This window comes from Sitophilus oryzae, unplaced genomic scaffold (assembly GCF_002938485.1).
Source record: "Sitophilus oryzae breed Bouriz unplaced genomic scaffold, Soryzae_2.0 scaffold_186_pilon_pilon, whole genome shotgun sequence".
In the NCBI taxonomy this organism is placed as follows: Eukaryota; Metazoa; Arthropoda; class Insecta; order Coleoptera; family Curculionidae; genus Sitophilus; species Sitophilus oryzae.
The window spans coordinates 676,501-697,111 of record NW_022146579.1 but is presented as its reverse complement, the minus strand read 5'-3'; the positions used below and the strand labels follow the sequence as shown (position 1 = coordinate 697,111).

Below are 20,611 nucleotides of genomic sequence, written 5' to 3'. Positions count from 1 at the left end.
TAATAAAAATCTGAGAAAACTTACAAATGCTAAGTACTTCACAGGAATCCTTAAAACGTTCCTACGAACTAGGACACAGAATATATCTGTATGAAAATACAGAACCATTTTCATCTCAACGCACTTGTTATAAGAACACACACATTTTTCTATGATGTTTTTGTTAATATTTATTAACAATAATAAGGGGTAATCACGAGAATAAAAACAGAGTTATCAAAAAAACTTATTAGATCCACTCAGAGATATCACAAAACTAATAACCAACTGTTATGAAAATATAGAAAAAAACAAGTTTTATGAAATAATAATAATAGATTTCAGAACAAAATATCTGTTGTCTGTTGCCAAAGTATATCTAAACTTCTAAATAGTTTCGCTGCTAAAAAAATCATCGTGCTACATGTTTCCAAGTGTGTCAAATTACGACACAATTTCAAATAAATTAAGCGGGTCACATAAATTCTAACCTAATACTTCGGTTCGACCTAAGTGAAATGAATATATCAGTGGTGTATTGGGAAATAAATTGTTATGTATATATTGAAAAGCAAGGTTTCGTTTGAATTTAGACAATGAATGTGTGCCATCGATATTGGTCGAATGTTATACCCGATCTAGAGTTTCTAGGGTTTCCAAACCGGGATCTTGGAATTCCGGTAGGGTGGCCAACCGTCCTCTATTCCAGGACAGTCCTCTGTTTGATCTCACTGTCCTCTTTTCTCGCACGTATTGAAAAAGTTCTCTTTTTTACATGCCAAACTCAAAATCTAAGAAAGATTCGTCTATCGCCACAATGCTTTAAAAAATTGTTATTTTGTGTCTTTCGCTACTCCCACTCGTTTGTACAGAAAAGAAAATTAAATATTTATATACAAGAAATATTTGTGGAAGCGACACACACGGGGCACTATTTAAGTTTTCAGTCAAACCATTCTGAAGCAACTAAGAAAGGACTAGTTAAAACATTATGTCATCGAGAAAGACCATATTTGCTGCTTAATTAAGACTTATTTTTAAGACTTATAAGAATATTAAAACGGATTTGCTTCAGAATGGCGAAAAAAAAATGAAAATTTAGAATTTTTCGGAAAGAAATTGATTTTTTTTTAATTTTTAGTTAAAAAACATAATATCTTGATAATATTCCAACATATAGGTAGTATATTAAATTTACAAGAAAAAAAAACAAAAAGTGGTTCTCAAAATTTAACCAAAAATCATATTTTTTAAAATTTTCAAAGTAACTCGGTTATTTTGGAGTTATTTCAAAAACGGTAAAGAGAAAATATGTTTCTTTTATCAAGACCTACCAGCCCTGAAAATATTTGCACTTACTTAAGACTCACCCTGTATAGCTAAGTTATGAATTATGTTATTATGCATCTGTATTACTTTCAATGTGGTAGACAATAATTTAGTATTAAAACTAAAAGAATTTCGGATTCCGTTGTCTTAATTTATTCAGTGATACTGAATATACATATGGAATGGATCAATACCAATGCCATTAGTACTGCAATCGTCAAATCCAAAATCTGGCTTCGATATGTTGATGATACCTCTATAATCTGGAATGGAACCGATAGACAGTTGGATTCCTTTCTCAATCATCTTAATTCACGAAGTAACTCAATCAGATTCACGATTGAGAAAGAGAAAAACTTCTGTCTACCGTTTCTGGATGTTCTTGTCAGTAGATGCAATGGATCCATGAACCATTGAACCTCTCTCTCTCTATCTCTTGACGATTCCATATGTGAAAGGTACATCGGAGAAGACCAGGCGAATAGCTAAGGCCAGTATAAAATTAAAACTGTTTTTAAGTCTAGGATCACTCTAAGAAGTGTCCTAACAAAAACAAAACCGGAATCATCAAATCAAGAAAAAGAGTGCATCTACCAGGTACCTTGCGAGTGCGGTGAGTCGTATATTGGAGAGACAAAACGTCTACATGTACGACTTGACGAACACAGAAAACATACGCAAAGAGGCGAAACAATGGTCAGGTGAATGGATCAGGCATTGCAGATCATGTGTGGTCCAAGCACCACAACATGAAATGGTAGGAAACCCGGGTTGTCCATAAAGAATCCCACTGGAAAAAGCGCAAATTTAAAGAGGCCGTATTTAAAATTTCCACGAAATAGTAAAAATGTTTTGAAAACCTGTACACGCTCCGTCCATCATTAAAAGAGCACATCATATAACCTCTTTTTCATTTTAGCATCTAATTTTCACAATAAAATTGGTTACTTGACGCTCGAGCAGATCCCCATTTAGCCATCATGGGCTCCCCTACTATTGCTATGTCTTAAACATCGTAATGTTTACGATAGCTCGTCGAAATCGAAAGTCCTCCGATACTCTCGTAACCCAATTGTGGCCGTTTAAAAGTTGGCAAGTGCACCGACTGGCACACTTTTCACCGAATCAAGATTCCTCGGCTGATGCACTTAGGCATCTCGTAATCGACGATAAACCATAGTTATTAAGGTTAGAGGATGATTCGAGATCGTTTACATTGAAATCTAACCTAATTCCTTAATAGATTCGTTACTTTTACTCCGAACACTTATCTATTTTATTTGGTTAGGTTTTGTAACGTGTATATAGAAAATTGATTCATTTATATTGATTCGTTTTGAAACTAAAAGAATTTCGGACTTCTAAAACTAATGAGCTTTTATACTGTGCTGAGTGAAGTCAACCGTGAGGTTGACCACTTAGAATGCCTGCATTCGTGCGTTTTATCAGTGGTTGCCATAACGTAGATATTTCCGTACTAGGATTGTGCTAAAAATGTTATTATTGTTTGCAATAAAAACGGCTTCTTTAAATTTACGCTTTTCCCAATGAGGTTCCCTGTGGACAACCAGTGCTTCTGATCACTTTATATTGTGCTGTTTTGACCAAACATGGCCCGTAATATCTGGCTTCATAGTTTCATCTTTTTGTACATGTTTTTTGTGCTCGCTAAGTCTCCAATATATGACTCACCGCATTCACAAGATACCTGCTAGATGCACTTTTTCTCTTGTTTCAATGACTCCGGTCTTGTTTTTGTTAGAACGCTTCTTAGAGTCGATCCAGATTTGAAGACAGTTTTAATTTTATAATTTTTGGCTGTTCGCCTGATCTTTTCTGATGTTCCTTTTACATATTATAGAATAGTCAAGAGAGAGAGAACATCCTCCTTAGGTCGATAAACCAATGAGTCAGTTTTACAATTTGATATAATTTTGTCTACCATTACTGCTAATGGATCTATCGCTTCTACTGACAAGAACATCTAGAAACGGTAGACAGAAGTTTTTCTCTTTCTCAATTGTGCATCTGATTGAGTTACTTCGTGAATTGAGATGATTGAGAGAGGAATCCAACTGTCTATCGGTTCCGTGGTTCCATTCAAGATTATAAAGGTATCATCAACATATCGAAGCCAGATTTTGGGTTTGACGACTGCGGTACTAATGGCATTGGTCTTGAATCTTGAACCATTTAATACAGGGTGTCCCAGAAATAAGTGCAAGTATTTTAAGGGGTGGTAGATCTCGATAAAAGAAACATATTTTTTCTTTGACGTCTTTAAAATAAGTCCAAAATAACGGAGTTATTTTACTTTGAACATTTCCAAAAAAATATATTTTTTGCTACAATTTTGAGAACCACTGGATCTCTTCTGGATTTTCTTTCTTATAAAATCTAATACCTATGTTGTCATATTATCAAGAAATTATGGTTTTTAACTAAAAACCAAAAAAAAATCCTAAATTTTTTCAAAAAATTTCGAATTTTCAAAATTTTTTTTTCGCGAAAAAAACCTCATAGGCGTATTTCTGGGGTTGAACTATACTACCAGTTAAAATACTTGCACTTATTTCTGGGACACACTGTATATATTCACTATCACTGAATAAAGACAATGAAAGACCGAATTTTTTTTAGTTTTAATACTGAATCATTGTTTATCACATTGAAAGTAAGTAAATATAGATTCATAAAAACATAATTCATAACTTAGCTATACAGGGTGAGTCTTAAATAAGTGCAAATATTTTCAGGGCTGGTAGATCTTGATAAAAGAAACATATTTTCTCTTTACCGTTTTTGAAATAACTCCAAAATAACCGAGTTACCTACATTGAAAATTTTAAAAATATGATTTTTGGTTAAATTTTGAGAACCACTTGATCTTTTCTGGGTTTTCTTTCTTGTAAATTTAATCTACTACCTATGTTGCCATATTATCAAGATATTATGTTTTTTAACTGAAAATTTAAAAAAAATTAATTTTTTTCCCAAAAATTCCATATATTCAATTTTTTTTCGCGAAAAAAACCTTATTACGTTAGATTTCGGCTAAATTGTTGTCAAATTGAATTTAAAATTCAATTTGACAACATAGAATAAATGTATCCTGTTGTCTTAATAACTACATATGAATTTTGTATTTGACATCAACCTTAATTGGAAATATTCCTTTCAAAATCTCTATACTCGTAGTATATTTTTTCTATCAACTTATTCACAATATTTTCCTTCTCAGAACATGTTTACCAATAGCGAATGAAACAAATATGTATTTATTTCGAGATCCTCGATTTGAAGGAACACAATCTTTCAAGAGTTCACCACAAATTGGTTTGTTTGATCTTTTTTCCTTTGATATTATAGAATGCAATAGATATTCAAATCATTATTTTCAGTAACATGAAACCCTTATTATACAAAATAGCAAAATAATATTGATACTTTCTTTACACTATTGAAAGTGCGTATATAGCATACAGGGAGTTGAAAATTATGAAAAAAAAACAAGTTATATTTTCCAAAATTTGACATACGAGCCCTAACAACTAAATGTTCGGACAAACAAAAATTTATTAAAAACCTTTATTTTCATAAACTGAATTTTTTACATTTAAGAAATACATTAAAAATATATTAAAATCTAACATTTCTAATGAGTATTTAAATAGTTTAGTTTCTATAAACATTAAAATAAACTGTAGGCCAAGAAATAAACAAAAATATTGCACAATATCATGACAACTAAATGTTCGGACACTTTAAAAAATAACTGTTCTAATATGGCTTTACATCGGCATGAACTTTTGCAACCACTGCATGCCTGTTTGGCATTGTTTTTATTAATGATTGACATACGCCAGAGTAAAAATTTTGCCATAATTCACTTAATATCATCGTCAAATGGGCAACGGTTTCTTGGGGCTCGTGGCACAATTTTTGTTTTGTTTTATGCCACGTCTCGATAACATTAAGGTCCGGACTGTGCGAAAGCCATGAGGGGACCTTGATGTTCATGTCCCTAAACCATTTTTTAGTAGTTTTAGCCATATGGCATGTCCTCCATCCTGTTGAAATATAAAATTCATATCCTGGTAAAGGTCTCTCGCACTTGGCACAAAACTGTTTTTCAAAATTTCTTGATATTTTGACACATTAGTTGTGCCTTTCTACCACCTCATACCTTCCTAGACCCATTGCGGGCATAAACTCTAAAAGCATAATGTCTTTAAGAAATTACACTGTCCATCTTTCATAAAGATCATGCATGCGTGCAGATGTAATCCTTGAACTTGCAGTTTGCGATTAGAATTAACAGCGTCGGATTGGAACTTCTGATGTCAGAAACTACAAAAATGACATTAAGGTAAAAAATTTAATTATTTCCCAATCCGACGCTAATAATTCCAATCGCAAATGGCAACTGTACGGATTACATGTGCACATGAGCCACCTTAATATCGATATAATAAATATAATCGAACACCGCTAGAGTGTCTATTTGATAAAGATTGCCTCAAAAGGACAGTGAAATTTCCTAAAGGCATTATGATTTGAAGGTGTATGACCAAAATAGGCCCAGAAAAGTATGCGGTGGTAGAAGGCATAATTGATGCGTCAAAAAATCAAAAAATTTTGAAAAATATTCTTGTGTCAAGTGGGAAGGACAAAGGTCCTTGTAACCAATTGTTCTGGTAAAGACCAGGACAATAATTTTATAATTCAACAAGATGGCGGGGCATGCCAGACAGCTAAAACTACTAAAAATGGTTTAGGGACATAAACATCAAGGTTCCCTCATGGCTTTCGCACAGTCCGGATCTTAATGTTATCGAGACATGTGGCATAAAACAAAACAAAAATTGTGCTACGATCCTCAAGAAACCGTTGCCCATTTGACGATGATATTAAGTGAATTATGGCAAAATTTTTATTCTGGCGTATGTCAATCATTAATAAAAACAATGCCAAACAGGCTTGCAGTGGTTGCAAAAGTTCATGTCGATGTAACGCCATATCAGAACAGTTATTTTTTAAAGTGTCCGAACATTTAGTTGTCACGATTTTGTGCAATCTTTTTGTTTATTTATTGGCCTACAGTTTATTTTAATGTTTATAGAAACTAAACTATTTAAATACTCATTAGAAATGTTAGATTTTAATATATTTAAAAAGTATTTCTTAAATGTAAATAATTCAGTTAATGAAAATAAAAATTTTTAATAAACTTTTGTTTGTCCGGACATTTAGTTGTTAGGGCTCGTAAAATGGACAAAAGATGACGCATACCATACTTTAATTGGGCATAATAATTCAAAATCCAAAAAAAAAACAATCTATGTATTATAGACTATAGAAAATCAACCCGGCATATACTTTTAAGTAAGTATTTCGATTATATTTTTAACTTTGTATTTAAAAAATGCCATGTCACTCTAAAAATACCCTACTAGTTTACATACAATTACACTTGAGTTTTTATTTAATTTTGTTTCACCTGTGGCTCTGTGTATAGGTAAATTTTCCTTTACGCAAGTCATCGTATTGTACAAATATTTTCTTATGCCACTGAACATCGAAGAATACTGGAAATAGAAAATATAATTGTTTCTCGGAAATATCTGTTTACTTCGAATACATTTTTCAAAGTTATGTCAATTTGTGTCTTTCCTGCACTACTGGCAACTGACTATGTCTCCACCACTAAATACAACAGTATCCAAAACATACAGAAGCGGATTAAAAAATTCTGTTATTTAAAAACATAAGTTTTATTCAAACAGTATGAAATCAAACACTACGTTATTCGTCCGCAATTAATTTTGATAGTATCATGTATTGACTATTATAGAACATCCAAAATAATGTCAGTTCAAGAAGATATATAATTTTATGTCAAATTATGGTTTAATATCAGCTAATAACTAACTAATTTGCACAAAAATACTATTTATGCCATTGTTTTTTGGAAGCAAAATTTACAGAAATGTTTTTTTAATTCGTATTCTTATTCTAATTAATAATAATTTATAGGTCATTGCTTTTATTACAATTGTTTTTATTAATTTTGATTATACAGGGTGACTAAAAATAACGGAGAAAAACTTTAAGGGAATTCGCTCGAGTACTCGATTATTGAAATAACCGACATCGTTCGATTATGAACGAGCGATGCAAGTGACGAGTTATGAGCGACAAACGCAAGCGAAATAAATTGAAATCCAATTTTAATGTGACAAACTTGATAAAAAGCGTACATATATTGCAGATAGCCTTTGAATAAGAAGACTACAGAAGGAGCATAATGCTATCCATGTATTCATGCATGGTGGGCGGAAAAGCCACCATAAAAGCTCTCTAGGGTGGGGATCCTTGACAGTTCTGTTTGACGATTCATTTGACACATTTGAATTTGATTTGAAATTTTTTGGATTTGTCAGTCTTTACGGAGCTTATTTTATGTTATTTATTATTTATTCTACTACTGATAGTTGTATAAAGGTAGTAAATCTAGTTGAAATTGTGGCAGAACTTAAATTAACAGTGACACTATCGCGATTTATCGAAAAAAGACTCTAAAATAGTTGGTTGTGTAGCGTGCGGTAGATCTCGGCAAAAATTGAGTGAAATAATGGAACAACTTTTCGCTAGTAAGTGACTATATAATATACATACGTGTAGTAAACCGATCATTTATGAAATTCACTTAAATTAACTAAATTATATATTTTTCTTGCATTTTAGCTTTTATTTATTACTTGTCAAAGATTAGATGTCAAAGAATTTAGATACGTTAATTTGACTTACCTGCTTCAGTAGCGTATCGGATGTTTGTGTTAATAAATACTTATTATAACTTATCTATTTTTATTAGAATTATATATTTTATAACAATTTTAATAACTACCAACATTTATTCACAACGTAAAATAAAACAACAAATTATTGAGTCTACCCCACGTCTACCCTACATCATAGTTTTACATTTTTTAAATAAAATTAGAACGACACTGATAAACCGGAATTTAAGTCGGCCATATTTGAGGCCCATCGCGGTGTACCTAAGATTTTTGATATGCTCCTTCCTTAGTCTTCTTATTCAAAGCAGATAGCCAATTTATACGACGTTATCCGTTGCGTATCTGAGTGACAAAATTTTACGACCTACATCGACAATGCTTTAAAATAAACTACTAAATCCTAAATCAAGCGACCAAGCGAGTCTCTCGTCGCTTGCTATACTTACCATTCATCACCGAAAGAATATGTGCTCTGCGTACGCAGCTTACTGCTTGGAGTTACGAGTACAAGCGACGCGCGACGGGCGAAAAACCGTATTTTTAAATACGAGCGATCTCTCGATTATTGAAATCGCTTAAAACTCGAGTACTCGATTATTGAAATTAATCGGTTTTTCCCATCACTAGTAAAAATAAAGGGTAGTTTGTTATACAGGGTCGCTGATATGTATGGGAACGGTCGATTATTAGGTAAAATATACGAGGTACCGCAAAAAAGTTAAATATAAAAGTTATATAGGGTTTTTAAATGTCTATTGGCCAGTAATAAATTTAAGTATACAGGGTCGGTCATGAAGTCGTGGCACATCAAAGTTTCATTTTTTTAAATGGAACCCCCTATATTATTGCATATTTCAATCCTTCCTTCAATTCTAAGCAAAAATCGAACCATTCTACGAAACCTGTTATACAAAATTATAATATTCTTTGGTGATACTTAATAATATTTGACATTAGTTTTCAAGTTAGCATTTATAGACGTATAAAATGAGATTAAATCAAGTCTGGAAATTACAAAATTTTCGTTTAACATTCAAAATCGAAACATCATAATTCGGAAATGGTTGAATTTAGGTACATTATGTGTATTATGATTATGGCTTAAAATTGAAAGAGGAATTGAAATAGGCAATAATGCAATAATATACAGGGGGTTGCATTTTAAAAAAATAAATTTTGATCTCTCCAAAAAAATTCATTATAGGTATTTCGCCACTGCACTGCAAGAAAAATCTACAAAATAAAATAGTAATTTTTTGTAAACACTTCTGCGTTAAACCTAAACGGACGCTGCTTGTCAGAAGTTATGTTTACAGTTATAAAAATAGTAGGCTTTGGACCCCTTATTGATGATATGCCCTTTAATGGAACTCGAAAACATATTTATCCAGCAAGACGACGCACCGTCTCTGGACGCTGAAGTGGTCAGCAAATTTTTGCCGCCAATTTCAAGCATAATTGGATGGCTAACCAAGAGCACAGCCGTTGGCCGTCGAGGCCGCCTGACTTAGTGCCCATGGATCTAATCCTATGGATATATTTGCGGAAGAATAAAGGGTTCCTTATTCTTCCTTATAATCTAGACAAGAATTAAAAATACTTAGCAGTATTGAGAGGGTATCTTTCACCGCCACTGAGTTAATGAATTCCGCGAGAAATGTTCAAAAATTGCCCCGTCTGTCCATAACAGAAGACGGTCGATATGTCGAACACCTGTAGCAAAATCTCATGTCTTGGTTTGCTATTTATTTTTATTGTTATTAGATATAGTTTAAATGCGTTAATGTTGGTTAAATATATTTTAAATTGTTATAAAATTCTGCATTTCTCATAGCAAATATTATTTTCGTTTTAATTGATGCTCACAGCTAGAATTTTTTTGCATTACAGCCGGTGCCGTTCAAAGCCTACTTATTTAAAGCGGGCGAATTTTTATATACTCTATATCTCGAAGAGAAATCGAGCAAAATATCAAGTGTGTTATATTTTTGGAAAGGCAATTTTAAATTCTTTTCAATACATTAAATATATACAGGGTATCCCATAAAAAAATCAAGTTTTCTGTTGATAACTCTTAAATTAATAATTTTTAAAAAATTATACTTAAACCATTAAATTCTACGTAAAAAGGTGCTTAAGGCAATAATGCAATAATATACAGGGGGTTGCATTTAAAAAAAATAAATTTTGATCTCTCCAAAAAAAAATCATTATAGGTATTTCGCCACTGCACTGCAAAAAAAATCTACAAAATAAAATAGTAATTTTTTGTAAACACTTCTGCGTTAAACCTAAACGGACGCCGCTTGTCAGAAGTTATGTTTACAGTTATAAAAATTTGCCTAACAAAGAAAAAAATGCTTAACGTTTCGGAAAGTTTATCTCTTTCCGTCGTCGGAAGCACAAAAATACAAAGAATAAAGAAAAAAACTATTTAAAATATTTAAATTGAACTATTCGAGAACACTTGACTTTTTAAAACAGATACGTCTGCAAGAAACCGTTGACGTTCTGTTAAAATGACATTATATTTAATTAATATTTTTTTTGTCATAAATTTTGATGTGCCACAACCTTATGACCGACCTTGTATACTTAAATTTACTACCGGCTAATAGAAATTTAAAAACAAGATAACTTTTGTATTTAACTTTTTGCTGTACTTTGTATATTTTATCTAATAATCGACCGTTTATATATTAAAATGGCAGAAATATAAAATGTTTCTATTTTTTTATCATAAAAAAAGTATTTGAATAATGAAATTTTATATGTACTGTGAAAACGCACTACGTATATATTTTTTGACTTTTTGAAGATAAGCGGAAGGAGTATTTCAACCTCTTCCGCTATAATTACCCCTTCTTAGTAACCAAATTGGAAGAAAAACTAACCCAACGGCTTAAAAACATATTTGGATAGCCTGGTCTATTTCTAAAGTTATCTTTTCAATAAAGTTACCAACAAAATTAAGAAATAAGATGTAAATCATCACGTACTAATGTAAAAAAAGAACTATTTATACATCCAAAATATAATCAATTTGATATTATAAGAATTAGACGTATTATTATTATTTTAAAACATTTCAGAAAGGAAATAGGCATACATGCATCATTTGCGTTATATGCATCATTGCATGGTCTTAAAAATACTATAAAAATATCCCTTTCCTGATCATTTATCCTTTTGCTTACTTCTATTTTTAAGCCTTGAAAAACTTTTGATTTGTTTGCCATCGTTGGGCAAAACTCTATGATAATAAATACGCCCATAAAAATAAAAATTACATATACAAAATGTATGCCTATTTATGGTTTTAGTGTGTCAGACTTTAGGTAAACGATGTCATTGCTTTAAAATCTAGGTGCAACATCTAGGAAAGATAATTAATCTAAACAGTTTAGGTGTGAGACATAGATTATAAGTAATTTCTAATTGTGTAAGATCTATCTCATTTGTGTATCAGAAAAGTGATACGTTTTATATTAGTAGAGACTAGAATATATTATGGCAGTGTTATTCAGGGTAAGCGTTCTGTTTAGATATCTTTAAAAAATTACTTATGGTAAAATTCTGAAAATGTCGTTGTTTATCTAATAAGCGAATATGAGCTTATAAAACAACCAAAAAATGTTACTATTTTGGCGAAAATTTGAAATACACTGTGGAATTGGGTTATTAACAAAGTAAATAACTGTCATTGAATAAAGTCATATTCCAAAGCCTTTCTCAAAAGCAAATATCTCAAAAAAAACTATTGAGATGATTCAAAAAACAAACTATTGAGAACAGATGCACCTTCATGATAAAGTGGTTTTTAAATTATTTACTTTGTTAAACGATTACACAGGGTGTTTCAAACTCTCGCTAAAATAGGAAAATTTTGTATTTCCTTGTATTATATACAGATGACTTTAATTGTTGCTTAAAAAAATCGGGCCACTAGAACAATATATTGGGTGAGTCTTAAATAAGTGCAAATATTTTCAGGGCTGGTAGATCTCGATAAAAGAAACATTTTTTTTCGAGTAAAAAATCTCATAATCGTGTTTCTAGGGTCGAAATATACTACCCCTAAAAATATTTGCACTTATTTAAGACTCACCCTATATAAATGTGAGCTTTAGCTCTATGTCATACAGAGAATGACCCTAGATATTTGGCCTAGAATCTAGTCAATTGAGAATGTCGGGTCGCTCTTATATAATCCTGAGTACTACGAAGAAATAGAGGAGTTATCCAGTATTTTAATTGGAAAATATGTAATATGTTCTGACATCAGAAGTGGGATAAACCTACTAAAAGTACCAGAAAAGTTTTAAAAAGTACCAATATGCCATGTTGTGTGTGAATTTATTGAATCAAGGGCTGAAAAATAAGATAAAACCATAAAACCAGCAGTGGTAGTGAATAAAAATGATGATTGTACCTACAGGAAACTATGAAATTGGCTATTAGGTAAAATTTCTTTGGAAAAATAACACACTCACTTCAAAAATGGTACAGGATTGTTACGATGTGCAAGCTGCAAACTACAAGTCATATTTGCTAAGATCGGTCTTTTGACCATGTTGATCTAAAAACCAAAGCAGTGAGCAAGTAAAACTTCGGAGGCTATATCTGAATAAGATAAATACTCACATATCAATTAAGTTACGAATATCAAAGTTTTAAAATTTAAAGAAGGCGGTATTGATTTTAAAGGCATAATTATAATAATATTCCAGTAAATCTACATATTTAATGTAAAAAAATCAAATAGAAATAAAAGGCTCATCATTTTTTTTTCTTCGATTATCAATGATATCATTATTGGACAGCCTGTTTAATGATAAAAAAGGTTAAACTAAATTTAAATACAAGGATCTTTTGCATAATACCCTGCTAAATTTCATTCAAATTCTCAAAGTCTAAATTATCTAAGTGAATTATAATATAGAACTAAATCACACATATATATTTAAGTTTCTTTCACATTAAGAATAGACAAATCTGACTTGCCATACTAATGCGCCAGTTTAAAGAATTATATAATTGTATAATTCTTTAAACTATGCTAATGTGAAAAAAATTATCGAATCTAAATTTAACCATTGATTTTTGCTGACTTGTTCACAACTATCAAGCGCCAACTAAATATGCATAATTGTCGTTATTGCATTCCCTTTTATTATGTCTGTAGATATTCAAGTTTGATAGGCATTTGCAGTTTTGTAATAATAAAATAATTTCCATTAATATTCGATGAATCAGAGCAAACAATCGTTCGAAAAGAATTTTTGTAATTAATTTTTGAAATTATGAAAAAAACCGGGAGATTAATATCCTACCGTTATTAGAAATACGTGGGCGCATGCACTATTAATCTATACTAATATACAGGGTGAGTTTCCTACGATGTTCTCTATGGGTATCTCGGAAACTACTGGAGATAGAGAGTCGGTTAAATGGGGAAAGAATTGCAGTTTTGTGGGGTCATAAATATGCGCCTTTCAGATTTTTGAAAAAGTTCAGGGCTTACTAGATATTTCGAAAAAAACAAATTTCGGCTATTTTAAAAACTGTCCCTAACTCCATTATAAGCTATTTTAAACAAAAAATTTTCAAATAAAAGTTGTAGATAATTACATCCTTTATGAGACTGTGCCCTCCGTTTTCTTCTAAAGCCTGTAATTTTCGACATATGACACAAACATATGTTTTTTTTAAATGGAAACCATAGTTATGTTTTATATGACTTCATAAAAAGCGCTATTTTTAAAGCTTTTCAGCGATATAAGCTATAATATGTTTTCTTCGAAAAATTACAGAGTTATAGCCAATTCTTTTCATTTTTAAACAATTTCACTTAGTTAGCCATGGAAACAAGTTTAATCGTCTTTGCTCTCGGAAATGTGAAGCTGTCACATTCCAAATTTTGTAAATTAAAATAAACAAAAATTGTAAATATGAATTTTTCAAATGAAGAAAAGCGTGTAGATACTCCGCTTTTGATCAATAGAGTGGTTCCAACATGACTTTTATTACGACTCCCCCCCTCATAATGAAAGAAATGTTAAAAATTATTTACATCATAATTATGCAAACTCAGGAATAGAAAGAGGTGGACCAATTGCATGGGCCTTCTCGATCACCTGACCTATCCATTTTAGATTTTTTTTTAAAGAATTTATCAAGCGCCAACTAGATATGCATAATTGTCGCTATTGTATTCCCTTTTTGTTATGTCTGTAGATATTCAAGTTTGATAGGCATTTGCAGTTTTGTAATAATAATAAAATAATTTCCATTAATATTCGATGAATCAGAGCAAACAATCGTTCGAAAAGAATTTTTGTAATTAATTTTTGAAATTATGAAAAAAAACGGAGATTAATATTCTACCGTTATTAGAAATACGTGGGCGCATGCACTATTAATCTATACTAATATACAGGGTGAGTTTCCTACGATGTTCTCTATGGGTATCTCGGAAACTACTGGAGATAGAGAGTCGGTTAAATGGGGAAAGAATTGCAGTTTTGTGGGGTCATAAATATGCGCCTTTCAGATTTTGAAAAAGTTCAGGGCTTACTAGATATTTCGAAAAAAACAAATTTTCGGCTATTTTAAAAACTGTCCCTAACTCCATTATAAGCTATTTTAAACAAAAAGTTTTCATTTAAAAGTTGTAGATAATCACATCCCCTAATGAGACACTGCCCTCCGTTTTCTTCTAAAGCCTGTCATTTTTGACATATGACACAACTGATTAATCACGATCCTGCTCAAACCACTCAACGTAAGAAGCTCAGTTTTGGCATACAGGTTGATTCTAGGGTGTAGAGGTTCGATAAGAAGGGATTTTTCGAAATTCCAGTTCCAAGAGGGTGAAACCATTCCTTATATATTACAATATTTTTTAATTTAAAAACGGTCAAGTCTCCGAACAAACGCTTAAACATTAAACACGTATATTTTATTTTGTTTTTTTACATATTTTAAGATTTTTTAAAAATGTATACAGGGTGTTTCGAAAAATCTGGTCATTGATTAATCACGATCCTTCTTAAAGCGCTTGACGTAAAAAGCTGATTTTTGGAAAACAGATTGACTTTAGGGTGTAGAGGTTCGATAAGAAGGGATTTTTCGAAACTCGAATTCTAAGGGGGTGAAACTATCCCTCAAATATTAAAATCTTTTTTATTTAAAAACCGGTGAGTTTTTCGGAAAAACTCTTAAACACGTATATTTTATTTTGTTGTTTTACATATTTTAAGATTTTTTATAAATTTATACAGGGTGTTTCATAAAATATGACCATTGTGTAATCACGATTCTGCTTAAACTGCTTGACGTTTAAAGCTGATTTTTGGTAAACGGATTGACTGTGGGGTGTAGAGGTTCGATACGGAGGGATTTCTCAAATATTACAATATTTGTTATTTAAAAAACGGTTAGTCTTTCGGGAAAACGCTTGGACAAGCATAATTTATTTGCTTTTTTTACATATTTTGAAATTTTAAAAAAAAATCATACAGGGTGTTGGGTAATTGATTAACTGCCAAAATATAATAATATTGCCATATTGTTTTTTCTCATGCTGACATAAACGTGAGAAATTTTTTTCCAGTTTGTATGTTAATGGAAATTCTTGCTTTGCTTCATCATCACCATTACAAATGATTAATTCAACGCGAACGAAGTCGTGGGTACACGCTAGTTTACTATAATTAACTTCTCTAGATCAGGATTATTAAGAATATTACAAGCGAAGCCATAAATGTTCTCAAAATATGCAGAAGACCTAACATTTTGCGCTGGATGTATACCATGATAGTAAAATCCATGATTACCTATAGAGCAGCTGCTTGGCACACAAAACTAGAGCAACGTTCAGCAAGGCAAAACTTGTGCAGAGATGCTTAGTACAGAGATGCCTAGTACAAGAATGCGTAGAAAAGCTAAAAAAAATAGTCACAGAAAATGAAGTCCTCCTACTCTGGGTCTCTAGGGGTGGGATCCAGCATCTTCGGCTCCCCTACTAAAATGCTTGTAAGGTAAAAATAAAATAAATAACTAATAAAACAAATAAATGTAAAGAAAGAAATATGTAAAATTTGTCGCATGGCTTTTTCTGACGTCTATTTTTTTGTTTAATCACAAGCAATTTGTTACGAGTTATTTTTTTTATTCCAAACAAGATACAGGTACGTGTTTTCTAATATAGACAGCTAAAAATGTGTGCAATGCATTTATCACTGGCGGTGGTGGTTTATTTTCCGCAATGCTTCGGAAAAATCTATACAGCGACCGGCCATGACAACAACGACTTCCTTAATGCTATTGAAATGATGCCAACGTTTAATGTGTTCATATACGTTTCCGCCAGTTTCGAATAGATAATCGTTCAAACTTTGGTCGATTCATCGAAGTAAGAAGTCATGCAAAGGTGGCATGTTTACATAAAGTTTCCGCTAAATCGGGTAATAGATAGTCTAAATATGGTTTAATTTTTAAAGAAATACTCTTTTAATACAACAAAGATTAACGGAATAATTACGGTCAGGTTTTTTTGTTAAATAGTAACCCTAATATATTATCTAATAAATCAACATTGTATCCCATATAGATGCAACAGATATCAAAGCCACCGAATATTAAGTATAGCTTTAACAAGAAATTTAACAAGACCCATCAATGCCATCCATAGACCTAGAACTCTTCTGTTATGCTGCAAAAGCAACAGAAAGGCCACAAAACACTGGATGGCCAACAAATTTCTAGAATGGTGAAGAAAATCACCCAGGCAGAGACAAAAAGTACCTAGTAAACATTTGCCAAAATTTACTGTTTCTATAAACAAAGAAAGAAAATCTGCCAAAGCTGTAGTGGGTATACTAACTGCTGGGCATTCTAAGCCGAATAATATCATCATCATCATCATCATCATTTTCAGCTTATTCAACCATTTCTAATTATGGTGTAGCCACCCTCATATACTCTATTTGTAGTTGAGTTCATTGTTGTCTATTGGTGGCTATGCGGACCCAAGTTATCCCTGCTAATTTCCTAATATCATGGTCCCATCTCAGAGTCTAGGTCTTCCCCTAGGTCTCTTAATTCCTCGTGGGTACCATGCGGTAATTTTTGTGGTCCATCTGTTGTCTGTTCTTGCCAGGTGTCCTGCCCATTGGTATTTGAGGGATTTGACTCTGTGGATGACATCTATTACCTGCGTCTTTTGTCGTATCCACTCTACTCTTTTACGGTCTTTCTTAGTCATTCCCAGCATATTTCGTCCAGCCCAGCATATATATTTGTGTATACAGGTTGTTAACTCGACAGTTACTTATAGGGGAACAGAATGGCAACACTGCCTATTGAGAACGCGTGCATTTATAGGGTTTTCTGCAGATTCGTCCTGTCGCGTCGTCTATCGACGAGCGGGTCGAGGTTGCCATATTTCAACCATAAACAAATTAACAACCTGTATAATGGCTACATGTATATTTTGGGTTCTGTGCTAATAGGCACCTAAAGTTGATGGGATTGACGGACGCAGCCGTGTGCAAATTTTGTCAATCTGAACTAAAGAAGAAACGACATTTTAAATCAGTGCGACAGCCTGGCAAATATGGGATCCTTTGTATTAGGCAATGATAGCTCATCGATAAACAGCTATAATATGGAGGGTTCACTTTTCAAGTTATTAGAATTTACTTTTTAGAAAGGGTAGAACTGGATAATGTAATGTTACGTTTTTCGTCGGTTCCGTGTGGATAGAAAGTCACAATTTATTTAAACACTATTTATTTAACACTAATGAACAAAAATAATAACGATAAAAGACTTATAGAACTATTTACAAACGATTTATAACTAAGAATTTATTTTGAATTTTAGCGCGTCAACTGTATATTTATAACTGCAAATAAACTTTTAGTCACGTGATTAAGCTTGACCGGCACAGTGTGGCCCACTTAAAGAAGAAACGACAGAACACATTTTAAATCAGTGCGACAGCCTGGCAAATGTGGGATCCAAAGATCGTTAGGCGCATAGAGAAGGTTTTCGAATGTTCTCGTATGTACTAGTCCATTCTAGTGGGTCTCGATTCTTCTCGAACGAATGAATCATTGCGGTGTCTATGCGATGTTAAGGTCATCCGAGGGCGGGCCATATTGTGAGGTTAGGTCGAGTCCACACCGGCTCGCAACAGTAACTTACTGGAATGGACCACAATAGGTCTGAAAAGGTCGCAGTGTCTCTGATCTGAAAAGGTTGCTCGTCATACTAGAATGTATACATATAATGAAAAAATGTAGAAGAGATACAAATACAAATACAACAATACATGTAGATCATACCTAATAAACTTTAAGTCACGTGATTAAGCTTGACCGGCACAGCGTGGCCCACTTTTACATATTTACTTCTAATCAAAATATTTTAGGAAACAAACATAAATTAATTAGAAATATATAAACAGTTATTATTCGGATCAAGAAAATTTACCTGCTTAACAGCACTTTAGGGACATAAAGTGCCACTACTGCCGCTTTCCCGTTCAAAATATTCTAATAAGGTGCGATGAGTTTTATTCAACGGCTATTAAGCTATCTGCTTGTACACTTCGCACTAAAAGAGGTTCTCTATTCTAAAAAGAATAATGTTCGACTGCAAGGTCTGGGGTCAATTCATTTAAACCAAAAACTCCTAATACAAAACTAAAGTGTCAAAACGAATGACAATGTCAGGAAATAAATAAATAAATGTGGCAACTTGACATTTTTTAGAGCAGAGCTACCACCTGAATTCCCAGCGGGAAAGTTAAATTCGAATTAGTCAGCCCGGCGCCGAATATTTCCATGGATGGCAACAATGAATTTAAAAATCGCGCCCTTGATTACGTAACTGAAAGTTTAATTGGTATTGAATATATTTCACATTCCCAACACTACTTTTTTGCTTTTCAAATTGATTTTTAATCTAACGTTTCGTTTCTTAGCAACCATCATCAACTTAATTTTTTTTAATAAAGATCTGAATTTTCTTTTAAAACCTGATGAAATAGTATAATATAAAAAAATCCAGGCCCGTATTTAAAAAATAACATTGTTGACAGATTGAAAATGTAATAACATCAACTTATGCAGCAGAAAATGTAGTAATAGGAACGTGGAGTTTGTATTGTCATATTTTTTCAGTGAGAGCCAGAAAAAAAATAAATGCAAAATCGGCAACATTCCGTTTTTCTGAAAAATTTTTCACTTCTTCGGAATAATCTATTTTTTCTAAGTTAGGTTTTAACCAGGTGCAACTTTTTTCTAATATTCTTTTTTAAATAAAAAGTTTTTATTGAAAACAAATGCGCATCAAACGTATCAATCGAAATGTCTTTTCTTTACTTTAAACTGATAATTAAAATTCCAAGTAACGTTCTGTAGGAAGACAGTTTATAACAAACGTTTTTCAAGAACAAACTTATTCAATTATCAATCATCAATAGGTCGTTAAAATCTAATTGGATATTAAAAAAAGAACGTGAACTCAATCGAATGGAAAAATATTTCTTTTATAAACACATGCGATTTTCTAAAAATATTCTTGGACATAAAAGACCAAGATTGAGATCAAAACTCATAATAGAAAGGGACTATTTTTAGTGGATATTCTTGGAAGTGTTTTTATTAGATTAAGATTTAGTCAGACGACATCCAAAATCCAAAGAATAGCGGAAAATACAATGTCTCTGTGAATTATAATGACAGAACTGTTACTGTCATATATATCTCTGTTGGTTATGTCATTATAATTCACAGGTAAATTGTATCTCTCTAATTTCTTTTCTGATTCGTTGTACAAACTTTACATTATTATCTACATTCATAATTGCTATACTATATCTATATTCATCTTATATTAGGTATTTTGTAATTTTTGAAATAAAATCGTTAAAAGCGTGAATTATTTTCTTAACTACGGCTACTAATGTGAGGTTTTTTCATAGAAAAATATCAATTTATGTTCTAGTTTTAAGCCTTATTAACTATTAATTTTAGAAAGGTATCTTTATGGTAGATTCGTCATTTTTTGGTTTTTCCAAAAACCAACGTATATTTCTTTACCATTTGAAATTAAAAGATTTTTTTAAACAGAGTATAACGTTTATTTATAAAGCGTAATGTATTCACACTTCTTAAAATAAATTCAAAGATCTCTATCGAGTTTTAGTCCTAGTAAAATAATTGCCTTTAGACTATGTAAATAATTGAAGGATCTAGGGGAAAAAACTTGATAAGCGCCAATTTCTTAATTTTAGGATTTTACAATATTATAGTAGGTCTAACTGGTAAATGGTCTCTACAAAATGTATAAACTCTGCAGGGCACTAAGTTAATAAGGGCTATGATATAGAGGGTGTCCCAGGCTGAGCGTGCATTAAGTTTCTAGAGAACTACGAACAATATCTAGATCGGAGATTTTTTGTAAATCATTGTTTCACGAGATCTATC

At 32.0% G+C, this 20,611-nt stretch overlaps 1 protein-coding gene across 4 annotated transcripts in view; it reads right to left on the bottom strand.

The window, feature by feature from the left end:
• The window catches only part of LOC115883323, a 168,019-nt gene that overhangs the window by 19,397 nt on the left and 128,011 nt on the right, over positions 1 to 20,611 (bottom strand). Inside the window, exon 1 of one of the 4 annotated variants that reach the window (XM_030901672.1) lies at positions 25 to 159. The exons of the other annotated variants lie outside the window; for them this stretch is intronic. The gene's annotated coding sequence lies outside the window, so the exon portion shown is untranslated. Of the gene's footprint in view, positions 1 to 24; positions 160 to 20,611 lie in introns of those variants that run through there. 4 annotated transcript variants of the gene reach the window in all.